This window comes from Gigantopelta aegis, chromosome 12, assembly GCF_016097555.1.
Source record: "Gigantopelta aegis isolate Gae_Host chromosome 12, Gae_host_genome, whole genome shotgun sequence".
In the NCBI taxonomy this organism is placed as follows: domain Eukaryota; kingdom Metazoa; phylum Mollusca; class Gastropoda; order Neomphalida; family Peltospiridae; genus Gigantopelta; species Gigantopelta aegis.
Genome location: NC_054710.1, coordinates 48,028,073 through 48,042,835, shown reverse-complemented (window position 1 = coordinate 48,042,835; position 14,763 = coordinate 48,028,073). Strand labels below are relative to the sequence as shown.

General features: G+C 39.2%; 1 protein-coding gene across 8 annotated transcripts in view; it reads left to right on the top strand.

Moving 5' to 3' along the window:
* LOC121386860 (abnormal spindle-like microcephaly-associated protein homolog) overlaps nt 1–14,763 on the top strand; it is a 158,397-nt gene that overhangs the window by 65,019 nt on the left and 78,615 nt on the right. The window lies entirely within an intron of this gene.

Here is a 14,763-nt window from a genome sequence, read left to right as displayed (position 1 = left end):
TACACACACACATGTACACACACATGTACACATACACACACACATGTACACACACATGTACACATACACACACACATGTACACATGCACACACACATGTACACATACACACACACACATGTACACACACATGCATGCACACACACACACACACACACACACACACACACAAGATGTACATTTTCTTGAAGTAACAAGTGTAACAAATATTCATTAACTGAGTTTATGAGTCCTTTTCACTGATAGGTTTAAACAAATCCTGGTCTGTATTTGAAAATGTCTTGGTCAGCCCTGTTCCAACTATCATTGGCATTTAATTGTTCATAGAGCATCAGACCCGAGGCCACATAAATAAATCCACTGAGATTTCTTATTCACCCCCCACCTCTCACCCCTACCCCACCCACCACACCCTACCCACCTCACCCTATCCTCTATTTCTCATTATAAGATTCGGTTACAATTCAATATAATTATTTTGTATGCATTGTCATTAGTCCAAATGGCTAGAGTGAGTTTTAACAGCTACATGGGGAGGCTGTGTCCATTGGCATTAATTAGTCAAAATGGATACAGTGGGCAGTTGGAAGGTCAGTACACTGGTTCTCTCACTAACCATTAACCCTTGCCATAGATAGATGATGGAGGTATTTGCCCATGACAATTATTTTGACATTTGTCTGAATGGAGGGGGGGGGGGGGAGGGGTGAAGACAGAGAGAGAGAGACAAAGACAGAGATATATACCCCAAGTGCCACAGTTATAATGTTGATATACTGACTAGCTGACATGAAATAGCCAGTGGTTAAAACCAATATCCTTCACTTTGTTTTAAAGCTGAACATGACTTCTATTGGTTTGTAGTTGGTTTGGATTACATGTACAGGTTGAAGTAAATGAGACACAAACAGGGCTGTTTGAAGTTAGATGGGGAAAGGGCAAACACCAATCATTACTTTCAGTTTTCACTTCACCTACATGTTAATTCCCAAGTGCCAACAACCACATAGTATAGATTTTGTGAACATTTGTGTGATGTGCTAGCGTTAGTGTGGTTTTTGCATGGAGGATCTTTAGTGTTTGTTTTAAACCTGTAATATATGTACTTGTAATTGAAGTCGTGCCACCACACTAGTATTCTCAGATATTCTCTTGGTAATTAGTTCTGGGCTGAAGGATGGCTGTGAAAATTAATCACGACAGCTAGAGCTACATGTATCATTGATCACAACAGACTTAGCATTTAATTTAATCCACAGTGCGTCTGTTTGGGCTTTAATAATGGTTATCCATTCTACTTTCTAAACTGAAGATCATAATATATAATGCAGTTGCTATTCTTCTTTCCCGAGTCCATCCTGTCACATAAATCTGAATTCAACTTGGTTCCCCCCCCCCCCCCCCCCCCCCCCGAGTCCATCCTGTCACATAAATATGAATTCAACTTCGGTTTTTCCCCAGAGTCCATCCTAGCTGTCACATAAAACTGAATTCAACTTGGTTTTTTCTCCATGCTTTCTGCTAGAAAATAATTTGAGGGTTTGTAATAAAAACAAACCAGACCATAAGTGCCCCAACTAGGTGGTTATGGGTTTGAAATCTTTTCAAACTGGACACTATGTTTTATGAACTTTTACATATTTTCAACAGCAATTCTCCTACGATTATATTTCTATATCCATCAATGTCCAAGATTTTAGGGTTTGTATTTTTACCCTTTGTACCATCTGGCTGAAACCCTGCTCCCCTACCCAATATGTAATACTCCCTCAGTGTAAAATAATACAGTTTATTATTTTGCACCATATATAAATAATAATAAGAAGAAAGACAAATTCTCCCCTTTCACTATCCCATGTGACCATGGCATTAAACACAATACATTTAGGTGTGACATTCAACCTCGACCATTCAGTACCATCTCATCCAGTTTATAGCATCATTCATTGTAAATGTTCTGCTCTGTCCAGTTCATATCAGTTTGATAGTCCCAGTTAACACCAGCAATGTTTTACTTTGAGATTTTGTGTCACGTTATATCATAATTTAGTCCCATAATACTCAGTAAAATATCTGATAGTCCCAAGTTGGTAATGCCGAACTGCAGAAATACACTCACACTTTAGCCCAAAAGGGGCAAAACATCTGCTAAGACCAAAACCCATTAGCCCGTCGGGCAAGTAATAAATGATGACTGCAAATTATAATTTTTACAGTAGATATTTGTGTTGAGTATGAGCATCAAAATGGAAAAATGTTCATACAATCTGGGTGTTTTTTGTAGGGTTTTTTGTTTTTGTTTAGGTTTCCCAAGCCTGATAATAGATAACTGAAAATATCACCAGATGATAATCAATAAACCAAATTAACATTGATAGTCCTAGATTGGTTGATAACATTTATAGCATAACAAGTTAGAGACTGTCATTGATTTATCTGTCTGTATATATATAGTCCCAAGTTATTAATGGTGTTAGATACAATCTCCTTGTTTAAATCCTGGAATCTATGCATAATTCAAATTTGATATCCATTTTTATAAACAAAAATATTCTTTCTAACTTTTATTGTTATTGCACATCTTCAGAAAATGTGATACAAAGACATTAACAGAAACAAAAACAAAAAAACCCCAAAGAATCTTTTGATTTATTGTTTTGACTTAATTGAAGGCTGCAAGGTCCATTATTTGTCTGCCCATGTGGAAGATTGGCAAGACGGTTGTGTATCTTGGTAAATAATTGATGAATCACTCTAAGCAGATAAGACTGGAGGATGTTTGAATGCCTCGCATTGTCAGTAGATCCCAGACAGACCAATTTCAATATGTGCAGTGTGCAATCTCAAAATTGCCTTGTGTAGTTTCAGAATTTTGTTGGACAATTAAAAAAAAATCTTTACATGTAATAACAAAATATTCTTATTCAATTGTAAGAGGAAATAAAGAAAGAAAGAAAGAACAACATTTTTAAAACATGATACATCTTGATATTAATTTTGTTTTACGTTATTATTTTTTTATGGACATCTTCATGTAGAAAATATATGGAGAACTCATACCTATTAGCAACAACAAATCTTTGTATGCACTATTTTGCAAGCAGCACAGCACGTACCACAGTTTTTGACATACCAGTCATGTAGCTAACCCAGGGACTCAAATCTTTAATAACATCACACATCATGGCGTTAAAGTCTTAGACTCTATGACCGTTCTGAGTGTTAATCTTTAAACATGTTATAATCACGAGACCTGGTATCTGACCCAAATACTGCTACTGTATAATCCATTCATTGATTAATTAACTTGCCCCTCTCCCATTCCTCTCAAACAAAAACTAATTATCTTGTAGAAATAAATTATATAAAACAAAATCCCCCCTCCCCCATTGCCATAATTCTTAACACATTTACGTGACATTTCTTTATTTCATAAAGATCCCCTACCTAGCTCAACCCTAAAAGCTGCAATCTACTTTATCTGTACAAATGTAAAACAAATCATGTTACAAATTCCAAAAGACTCACCTCCCTTTTCATCCCAACCCAGTTATTTTACACTTGTTTTATTGCTCATCGGGTAAGATATGATTTTTATGTCTTCTCTACAACAAGTGGTTCTGTTCAAGATGACACCTTCGTCTGTGTGTTTCATTCTCAAATCTCTTCTCCACGGCCGCAGCTCTCACCTACATTGATAACTTGGTCAATGTGGCATTGTTTCATATTGATAATCTCTACTACTTTTCTCATCATATGGCAACCATTTGGCAGTGTAAGCCTGTTCTCTTGATAATTTGCACAACTGACCTTTTTTTCCCGTCTAGTCAGTAACTCACTGAATGATGTTAATGGGCCTTGTTCGGACGGGATCACCTGGGTGTGCGGGATAAACACACCATTATTCTTCAGTTACTCCATTTCCGTGCTATCTCTTGTTATTATTTTCTCTTTCTCTGTTTCCTACAGATAAAGATGATGGTGTACATGTATTGGTTGAAGCTCAAGAATTCTTTCTTTCCAGTTTGTGTTAGTGATTTAGCTAGCTGAAATAACCTCACTATCAGTTCTGTCAAGGAATTTAGATTACCCGTGCATGGAATTTAAAGATATATTTTTTTTAAGATTCCATGCAGATATTTTGGGGATTCCATCTCGTAATGTTATGCTTCTGATCCAGAATCTGGAATTGATGGAAGCACAAAATCCTGCCAAATTTGCAGCCTCTCTATATCTACACTGCACGTTTGTGTCTTTATTTAGTCTAGTGTTTGTAGTGGACCAGAATATATTGGCTAGCACTATTGTTACAACTTTATTTTTATTTTTGTCCCACAACATTTTTTATATTTACTGGTACATCTTTTTCTAAAATATAATGCAGTTTTCATTGGTGTGTGACTATACCACATTAATCACTGTGCAGCCCTTGCAATTGATAAAATTGATCAGGCAAAAACAAATTCTGAGGCAAAGGTATAATTTGCTTCAGCTAAAACACACTTTGCCTTGGCCTTGCATTATACATGTCAAGCCTAGTATCTCGCCACAGTAATATATGACCATTGTGTTGGAAAAAAAACCAAGCTAATATTAATCAATTTTGTTTGAGCGTTTCCATCGTTTATTGGTGAATGCTGATACCAGTTGTCAGTTCTGCTTGATATATTTCTGTTTTTATAAATTATTTATCAGTATATCATTTTCAGTTGATTATGCTGCATTGTGTTAGGTTTTGCCATCACTTTTATTGTACGTACATCCGTATGTACATCCTGACAGTGCAGGTACGAACTGCGATAGGAATTAACGTCAGTTTTTACCTTGCCTTTATGAAGTAAACAGGCTTGACTTAGGTACTATGTTTCCGATGGCAGCATTGTCAACGTTTGCATTTCAATCCATGTCTCACAGACTGTAAGTGCTAGATCAATGAAACTTGGTTTATAGTTTCACCTATGGATGTTCATCACAGTGCATTGAAAGGGTTTATGGTAGGTGAGACTTTTAATTGAGCAGAATTCTTGTTACTGTCTATGCACACCCATATGTACATCCATCTGTCCATTCTGATAGAGCAGGAGCCTGTTGTGTTAGCTGTTAATTCCTCCTGCCTATTGTGTTAGGTTTTGCCATCTGTTTTATTGTCTGTTCATCCATATATACATCAGTGTGTCCACCCTACAGCACTGAGGTATGAACATCGGTTTGTGAGGAATATAAATCTAGTCTTGTATAGTTCTGTGTGTTGGTGTTCATAATAGTGTACAGCTAGTCATTTAGTGTACAGGAGCCTAATTCACTAAACTCTCGCAACCTTGCTATCTCACAGTGCAATTCTAAAAGACTTCCAAAGAGGATGCTTTGGTGTCTAGCAGAGCCTAAGAGATCTTTGTGAATTTGGCCCCTGGTGTTTAGAAAAGGCGCCATGACATAGCATTTATTTTCAATTGTGTTATTTTTCTATTGATAAAAAATAAAATAACAATAAACATTTTACATGTGTTGTCAGTTACGCATCTGAGCCTTGTACTAATAAGTGATCTTAGTGATAAGATCACCTTAACTATATATAGGTAGTGCTAAGATCCCTTTGTGGAACAAGGTCCTGGGCTAATATTTTCGAAGCTATCTTAGTGCTACGACATCATAAAACCATTGTATGCTATGTCGTCAATATGACATATTATGTAGTGACGTCATACATGTAGCCTATGATGGTTTTTACTATTTCATAGCGCTAAGTTATCTTCAAAAATATCTAGCCAGGTAATTCTGAATTTACCTGTACTTTTTATATTTAATATTGTTAAATGTACAAGAAAAACATGTGGCTGTAAATTGGTTTCTCCCGACCCCACCATGTCATTAATTAGTAGTTAGAAACTTGCAACATTTGAACGACAAACACTTGTTACGTGTTGTTTTCACGCCTGTATCATAGTGTTTATTTGTAAAAGTCATACATAATAATGTATAGCTGTAATAAGTTGCCATTGATGTTACAGATATTTGCGCATTTCTGTCGGTAATTTTTATGCTTAATATTTTGCTTTCATTTTGCTGTGGCGTTTGATTAATAAAATAACCTAGTCAGCCTCTCTCTTGGTGTTAGTTTATTCAACAGCAGATCATACAGACAGTGCAAATAGACTGATAAGTAGAAAAGAAACATTGTGACAGGTTTGTCTGGACATTTTACCAGTCTGTTCATCCATCTGTACATTGGTCTGTCCAACTTGCCAGGCACTCGCCCATCCATACCACCAACATGCATCCATCTGTCTGTCTGTCCATCCAACCATCTGTCCGTCCATCCATCCATCCATTCATTCAATTATCCATCCATCCATCCATTCATTCAATTATCCATCCATCCATCCATCCATCCATCCATCCATCCATCCATCCATCCATCCATCCATCCATTCATCCATCCATTCATTCAATTATTCATCCATCCATCCATCCATATATCCATCCATCCACACATCCATCCACCCATCTATACATACATCCACACATCCATCCATCCATCTATCCATTCATCCACACATCCATCCACCCATCTATACATACATCCAGCCAGCCATCCTTACCCAATCATACATCCACCAATCCATACATCCATACATCCAATCATCCAATAATCCATCCATCCATCCATCCATCCATCCATCCATGCACCCAGTCTACATACATTGTGTTATATGACATTGTGATAGAATGTGAAACATTTTAACGTTGACACTGATGAGAATTGATTTGATGTAAGGTGATCTACACGATACGTTTTGTTGAAAATATTAACCTTGTCACTGATGGGAATCAGTTTAGTGTTAAGCAACCTAAATGATCAGTCTTGTTGAAAAATATTAACATTGTCACTGATGGGAATCAGTTTAGTGTTACGCAACCTAAATGATCAGTTTTGTTAAAAAACATTAACTTTGTGTCCGATGAGAAATGATTTGATGTAAGGAAACCCACATGATCAGTTTTATTGAAACAATATTAACCTTGTCACTAATGAGAATTGATCTGGTGAAATGGAACCCGAGGTATGTTATGTGCGGTAGGCTGAATCTGAGTACACGTTTCTACAGCCCTGTGTACATCAGTGGGATTACGTTTCACTAAGTCGGACCTACACAGTTATATTGCATCGCAATTATTAATTTTCCTCTTTGTTCCGAGAACATTGATTTATTTTTAATAACAAAACTAATAGAATCGGCCTTTGTTGTACGTGCACAATGTTCTGTAATGGAATACAATCAATGCCGATAATAGTGTTTTGTTTTCGTCTCTCCGTGTAAATTAAGAGCATCTTGGCAAGCCATCATTGTTTTGTCTATATTCTAAGTGCTCTTGAGTTTTGTCTGGGATTTCGATGTCTCTCACTGGTAGAACAAATGTCTGAGGTTTCCAGGGTTATAGGATCAAATACTCTCAGTGGACCCATTCAGTTATTTCTCACTCCAGCCATTACTTCAATGGAGTTCCTATTAAATGCTGTGTTATGTGTTTTCCTGTCTGTGGAGTTAAAGGTTTTTTGGTTGTATGGATTTTTGGTTCATTAATCATCAGTTAGTAACACAGGACACTATCCCATAGACAGGACATTCATTTCAAATTATTTTCATGCTTATATTCAATTAAGGTTCAAACACGCTGTCCTGGGCAAACACCTCAGCTACCTGGGATGTCTGTCCAGGACAGAGGGATAGTTGTTAGTTGTTGGTTGTTAGTGAGAGAGAAGAGGGTGTAGTGATCTTACACCTACCCACTGAGTTAAAACTCACTCTGAATGGGAGCCGGTACCGGGCTGTGAACCCAGTGCCTACCAGCCTTATGTCTGATGGCTTAACTACAATACCACCAATGCTGGTGAAGACAGATTAGCACATACCACAGTATTTGATATTCCAATAGTGAGGCACTAGTTTGGATGAGAATGTAAAACGAGAAACAGTCTGAGAATGGGTCCACCGAAGGTGTCCAGTCCTGTAATCAAATCACTAAGTGAGCATTCTACCAACTGAGCCATACCCTGCCCCTTCCTTTCTCTTGAATGAACAAAGAGTCTTAATACCCATCTTACAACATTGTTTAGTACTATAATGCATAATACAAAGTGATTCTACCAACTGAGCCATACCCTGCCCCTTCCTTTCTCTTGAATGAACAAAGAGTCTTCTTACCCATCTTACAACATTGTTTAGTACTATAATGCATAATACAAAGTGATTCTACCAACTGAGCCATACCCTGCCCCTTCCTTTCTCTTGAATGAACAAAGAGTCTTCTTACCCATCTTACAACATTGTTTAGTACTATAATGCATAATACAAAGTGATTCTACCAACTGAGCCATACCCTGCCCCTTCCTTTCTCTTGAATGAACAAAGAGTCTTCTTACCCATCTTAGAACATTGTTTAGTACTATAATGCATAATACAAAGTGAGCACCTATTTTTGTAAACTGGTATGTTAAGACTATGAACATAAACAGGTCTTTTTCTCTATTTGGAGCAGGACGTAGCCCAGTGGTAAAGCACTCACTTGATGCACAGTCGGTTTGAGATCAATCCCTGTTAGAGGGCCCATTGGGCTATTTCTCGTATATCAAAGGCTGTGGTATATGCTATCCTGTCTGCAGGATGGTGCATATAAAAGATCCCTTGCTACTAATGGAAAAATGTAGTGGCAATTACCAAATGTTTGACATCCAATAGCCGATGATTAATAAATCAATGTGCTCTAGTGGTGTTGTTAAACAAAAAAACAATCTTTTGGTAATTCTGACACATAGTCATCAGAGAAAACCCACTACATTTTTTTTAATGTAGCAAGGTATCTTTTATATGCACTTTTCCACAAACAGGAAAGCACATACCATAGCCTTTGACTAGTTGTGGTGGACTGGTTGGAACGAGAAAGAAATCCAATCAGTTAATGGATCCACTGAGGTGGTTTGATCCCATGATGCAAACACCTCAAGTAAGCGCTGAACTGACTGAGATAACTGTGATTTGCCCTTCCCATCCCATCCAATACAGCACAACTTATATCAAAGGCTATGGTATGTGTTGTCCTGTCTGAGGGAAAGTGCATATAAAAGATCTCTTGCTGCTGATGGAAAAATGTAGCGGGTTTCCTGTGAAGATTATATGTGAGAATGATCAAATGTTTGACATCCAGTAGCCGATGAGTATTAAATCAGTGTGTTCTAGTGGTGTCATTCAAACAAAACAAACTTTAACTTTTAATGTTTAGTGTTAGGAGATTCTGGTATAGTTGTCGTACGTCTCGCCACTGAGCTAGTACCAGGATGCAGAGTTTCTGCCACAGAGTAAAATGGGTATGGTGCCATACCCAAATATTTTTGCAGATTTAAGGGGTTTTTTTAAGTTAACTTTTTGACAAAATTAATTATTCTTATCATTACTGTATGATTTTGACAACCCTAAGTCTAATCTTAACCCATTTTCTTTCTGGGGGAGGCCCCATCCCCATACACCCTGTTGACTATGGTAGCATTCAATTTCAGAGCACCATACCCAAAAATGTCTTTCTGGCAGAAACACTGGGATGTGATCCCTGTACCTGCCAGCCTTGAAGTCTGATGGCTTACCAGGTTGCCATACACTTCTCCACTGAGCCGGTACCAGGATGCGATCCCTGATCCTACCAGCCTTCAAGTCTGATGGCTACCAGCTCTGTCACAGTGACCCATCATCAGGTTGCCTCTGCAGCTACACCCAGGACGTGTATTTACTCTGGGAGATCTGCCTCGATCTTGCTCACTCATATTATGATCATTCTAAGCCCATGGGCTGTGTGTCATAGTCAAGTCTCTGACATGGTGATAATGTCTTCCTGTTGCTATTTACTCTATAATGACTCTGTCTTCACAGCCGGTACCCTAACCCTGGCCGACCAGCTATTGATTTTCACAGCGCAGGAATTACTCCAAGTGTCGAAGAATTCCACAATTAGTAAAACAATTGTCTTTGTGTTGTGACAACTGTCAAGTTGCTGCTCTGTCTATTTATATTGGTCTGTCTGTGTCTAAGTGTCTTTCTGTCTGTCTCTCTTTCTCTGTCTGTCTTCTATTGCTGTTATTGTAGTATCTGTCTCTGTATCCAAGTATCTGTCTGTCTCAGTTGTCTGTTAGTGTTTTGAATGTTTGTTGGTCTGTTTGCTTGTTTCACTGCCTGGATGTATGACTGCCTGGATGTATGACTGCCAGGCTGTATGACTGCCTGGCTGTATGACTGGCTAGATGTATGACTGCCTGGCTGTATGACTGCCTGGCTGTATGACTGGCTGGCTGTATGACTGCCTGGATGTATGACTGGCTAGATGTATGACTGGCTGGATGTATGACTGGCTAGATGTATGACTGCCTGGCTGTATGGCTGGCTGTATGACTGCCTGGCTGAATAACTGGCTGGATGTATGACTGGCTGGATGTATGACTGCCTGGATGTATGACTGGCTAGATGTGTGACTGCTTGAATGTTTGACTGGCTGGCTGTGTGACTGGCTGGCTGTATGACTGACTAGCTGTATGACTGACTAGCTGTATGACTGGCTAGATGTATGACTGCCTGGCTGTATGACTGCCTGTCTATATGACTGGCTGGATGCATGACTGCCTGGATGTATGACTGGCTAGATGTATGACTGCCTGGATGTATGACTGGCTGGCTATATGACTGCCTGGCTGTATGACTGCCTGGCTGTACAACTGCCTGCCTGTACGACTGGCTAGATGTACGACTGGCTAGATGTACGACTGCCTGGCTGTACGACTGCCTGGCTGTACGACTGCCTGGCTGTACGACTGCCTGGCTGTACGACTGCCTGGCTGTACGACTGGCTAGATGTACGACTGGCTAGATGTACGACTGCCTGGATGTACGACTGCCTGGCTGTACGACTGCCTGGCTGTACGACTGCCTGGCTGTACGACTGCCTGGCTGTACGACTGCCTGGATGTACGACTGGCTAGATGTATGACTGCCTGGCTGTATGACTGGCTAGATGTATGACTGCCTGGCTGTATGACTGCCTGGCTGTATGACTGACTGGATGTATGACTGACTGCCTTGCTGTATGACTGACTGCCTTGCTGTATGACTGGCTGGCTGTATGAATGCCTGGATGTATGACCGTCTGGATGTACGACTGCCTGGATGTATGAATGCCTGGATCTATGGCTGGCTGGATGTATGACTGGTTGGCTGTATGACTGGCTAGATGTATGACTGACTGGCTGTATGACTGGCTGGCTGTATGACTGCCTGGATGTGTGAATGCCTGGATCTATGTCTGGCTGGATGTATGGCTGGCTGGATATATTAATGTCTGGATGTATGACTGCCTGGATGTATGAATGCCTGGATCTATGACTGCCTGGATGTATTAATACCTGGATGTATGACTGCCTGGATGTATGACTGACTGGCTGTATGACTGACTGACTGTTGGGCTGATGGTCTGTATAGGTGTTTGTCTGTTTGCTTGTTTGTGTATTTACATCTGTTGACCTGTCTGTTACAGTTTGTCCATCCAAAACTGTCTGTTGAGATGTACATTATTTAGCATTTTAATACTTTACCCTGTTTTAGTAGCACATGCTTGCCATATGTGTATATATTATTGGTATCATGTACACTGCAGTTGGATGAACTCGTTGAGATGTACATTATTTAGCATTTTAATACTTTACCCTGTTTTAGTAGCACATGCTTGCCATATGTGTATATATTATTGGTATCATGTACACTGCAGTTGGATGAACTCGTTGATCAATAAGGGCGAGACATAGCCCAGTGGTAAAACATTTGTTTGATGCGCAGTCGGTCTGGGATCGATCCCCATCAGTGGGCCCATTGGGCTATTTCTCGCTCCAGCCAGTGCACCACAACTGGTATATCAAAGGCCGTTGTATGTGTTATCCTGTCTGTGGGATGGTGCATATAAAACATCCCTTGCTGCTGGTCGAAAAGAGTAGCTCATGAAGTGGCGACAGCGGGTTTCCTCTCTCAATATCTGTGTGGTCCTTAACCATATGTCTGACGCCATATAACCATAAATAAAATGTATTGAGTGCATTGTTAAATAAAACATTTCCTTCGTTGATCAATAAAACACGCAGTTACAATTAGTGATATGATCGTGGACAGGACATTAGCCACATAGTAATACACAGGAAGTTCTACGGGATTTAATTCGGCGCCACGAGATTTGCCTTTTGATGGCGACCTTTGAGGAGACCCAGTCACAGTATAGATCCATTGATCAGCGGGGAACTTTACTACGCGAATTCATAGACCAGTCTACTGCCAAAGGACAATAGTGGGTTTGGTCTGTGAAGATAATTAAGGCCAGTGTGAAAAAAAAAATTAAAAAAGGAGAAGAAAAGTAGCAGTATTGAATGAGGACTGTTCAGACTTGATGACACCAGAGTGGAGTGAGATGTGTGATGTAGCGAGTCCTTTTTAAACATTGTTTACATTCATCACCCATAAAGTAAAGTTTGTTTCATTTAACGATACCCGAGCACATTGATTTATTAATCATCGGCTATTTTTGATGTCAAACATTTGGTCATTGTGACATATATAGTCTTAGAGGAAGCCTGCAACATTGTTTATCCATTAGCAGCAGGGGATCTTTTACATTGACTTTTCCACAAACATGACAGCACATACCATGACCTTTGATATTCCAGTCATGGGGCACTGGTTGGGATGATAAATAAAAACCCCAAAAAACAATCGGAGAATGATTCCACTGAGGGGGTTCGATCCTTTGACACAGGCACCTCATGCAGGCACTTTACTGACTGACTGAGCCAGTTGTCTGGTCCACACCACTCACAAAGTAAAATGTATACATAGGGGAAAATATATGGCAGACATAAAATAGTAATTACAGTGTTATAATCACACAGGGTTGTGGTGGGGCAGGGATACTTTTCTTTCTTTGTTTTCTTTTTTTCTGGCAGCTTCACTTGTTATCTAAAGTGAACTAGTCTAAATTAAGGCTGTGATGCCTTCACCCATGTGTTCAGCTGACAGGTTTCTGCTGGCAGGCTCAAGTAGCAGTGCTAATCATGTTGACTTACATTAGGCAAGGACAAGAAGACCAGAAAGTGGTGTGTGTGTGTGTGTGTGTGTGTGTGTGTGTGTGTGTGTGTGTGTGTGTGTGTGTGTGCATGAACGTGCATGCATCTGAGTGCATATATTTGTTAGTTGTTCATATAACATTCACCTGTTACAATACGACTTACGTCATCATGCTTATCTTTAATTAAATGTGGATACAGTTGCCACAGCATCTGTGAGAATAAAGAAAGCCCACAAACTACAATCCAACAAAAACATTTTAAATATATATCTACTTTCTTTTGGTGTAAATCTCACCCTGACATTTGTCTCCTGCAATGAGAAGGGTGAGATATTTGCTAGTTGTTATCACCTTGTGAAACTCGTATTGATTTCCACTAACAGAATATCACTTCTTATACTTGTGGGCTTGATTGCCTTCTCGGGCCTGCTTTTGTCAGTTTAGTAAGAAACACAGAGAACTACTTGTAGTGAGACCCAACCTGGAAACATACCTCCAGGCAGACAGGGTAAACCAAGCCCAAATAGACATTATACCCATCACGTTGAAATTAGATCCATCTTATTGATATTACATCAGTATCTTTCTCGTTGAAATTATATCCATATTATAATGATGATGATGATGATGGTGACAATGATGATGGTGATGATGATGATGGTGATGATGATGATGATGGTGATGATGATGATGGTGATGATGGAGATGATGATGCTGATGGAGATGATAGAGATGATGATGGTGATAATGATGGTGGTGATGATGATGTTGACGTTGATGTAGTGTGTATATATTGAGAGAGAGAGAGAGAGAGAGAGAGAGAGAGAAAAAAAAAAAAAAAAAAACTAACTGGCCTTATTGGAGTAATAGTTAATTAAGCCATCACTTAAGGCTGGTGGATATTGGGTTCATATCCTGGTTCTGGCTCCCACCCAGAGCGGGTTTAATGACTAACAGCTATCACTGTTCAGATAATTGCGGTAAAAAAGCCCAAAATAACATGCTTGAACTTTAATTGAAAATAAGCATGAAACTTTAAATGAAATGATATGATGATAGTACATGAATGGTGGTATTACCGTATCAAGAGTTATCTAGAGAGTAAAAATTAGTTGGACACCTTATTAAACAAGAAATTATAAGAAAAAAGTAGATCTAATTGATATGAGTATAGTATTCTATCTCTTTCATACAGGACCGTACCCTGATCAAAATCCTAGGGTGGGGGGCACTACTTGTTATAAACAAATGAAACACTATACATATTAAACCCTTAGATGTGTATGCTGTTTTCTGAAGTGAAAAAACCCCAGTGACATTCTCAGGGGAGCAACTGATGATAGTGATAAGTACATGTTTATTAAAGCTGTTTATTAAAATTATTTGTATTTTGCATTAGGAAATGATGGACATGGGTTGGGGAGGGGAATCTAGCTCAGTCTGTATAGAATGTGTCTAAGGGGCATGTGTCACAGAATTGAATCCCTTTGGTGGACCCATTCACTGATTTCTTTTTTGTCCCCATCTCAACCAGTGCCCGATTACTGGTTGTGGTATGTGCTGTCCTGTCTGTGGAAAACTGCATATAAATGATCCATTACTGCTATATGAAATATAGCGA